The sequence below is a fragment of the Poromitra crassiceps genome (assembly GCF_964638095.1).
Source record: "Poromitra crassiceps genome assembly, chromosome: 9".
Classification (NCBI taxonomy): Eukaryota; Metazoa; Chordata; class Actinopteri; order Beryciformes; family Melamphaidae; genus Poromitra; species Poromitra crassiceps.
The window spans coordinates 53470095-53471123 of record NC_139630.1 but is presented as its reverse complement, the minus strand read 5'-3'; the positions used below and the strand labels follow the sequence as shown (position 1 = coordinate 53471123).

General features: G+C 48.2%; 1 protein-coding gene across 1 annotated transcript in view; it reads right to left on the bottom strand.

Moving 5' to 3' along the window:
* The window catches only part of LOC310782675 (intersectin-2-like), a 62690-nt gene that overhangs the window by 58398 nt on the left and 3263 nt on the right, over window positions 1–1029 (bottom strand). The window contains exons 2-3 of the mRNA XM_083643394.1: window positions 754–854; window positions 468–586 (exon numbers count right to left, since the gene is read on the bottom strand). The gene's annotated coding sequence lies outside the window, so the exon portion shown is untranslated. The remainder of the gene's footprint in view (window positions 1–467; window positions 587–753; window positions 855–1029) is intronic.

Genomic DNA, 1029 nt, shown 5'->3' with positions numbered 1-1029 from the left:
TGCTTGTTGTGGTATAAATCATTCCGTGTGCATACCGACAATGCCAATTACTTAAGAGCAATGAACCGCTCTCTCCCGAGTATCATGGTGTGTGTGTGTGTGTGTGTGTGCGTGTGCGTGCGTGCACTTGAATGTGTGTGCTAATAGTGCATGCTCACACACACAGACACACACAGACACACACAGACACACACACACACAGACACACACACACACACACACACACACACAGACACCCCGACCTGTCCCTCCCACCCCACGCTCTGATGCAGCCAAGGCAGTGACGCAACGTCGGTGTAAACGCAGCGATGGCCTTTATTTTGGCGGCGCCGTTTCATTCACAAAAAGAGGAAACGTTGAAGTAATAAGTGAGGCACGCGCAACACCAGCAAACCATGATGACATTCAATGACCAAAAAACACAAATCCACTTTATAAAAATGAAAAGGCACAGATTCTGTGCTTACCAAGAGCAGCTGTGACTCAAAGACATACGTGAGACATAACACTGATGGAGGGGGGGGGGGCGAGCTGAGACTCAACACTGGGTTGATTCAGCTGAGCTTTCTGCAGTGATGTCATCAACCTGAGACGGACCTCGGGGGCGACAGAAGGTGCAGGTACAGTTTTACATAGAAACATTTATAGTGCCCTGAGGTGTGTGTGTGTGTGTGTGTGTGTGTATTATGTGTACCGTTTACACTACCTTACGCAAACACAAAGCAATATAAGCATGAGGGTATTTTCGCTCACCCTCTCTCCTCCGCCCAGGGGGTATGTGTGCCTTAGATGGTGAGATTAGCATCGACTGTAGCCTGAGGTAAGAAGCCTCCTCTGTTCAAACACGACACATCCTGGATTAGAATAACAGAACAAACAGAAGTCAACAGCAGCAACTCACGGGATGAAAAACCCTCTCCATCAACACTATAGTGCTATGGCTATGTAGCTACTGTGGCTCAGACTGACTAGTTCTCAGTGTCTGATGCCCCCAGAGTGCACTTGGAAGCACTTCAAATGCATCTGAAA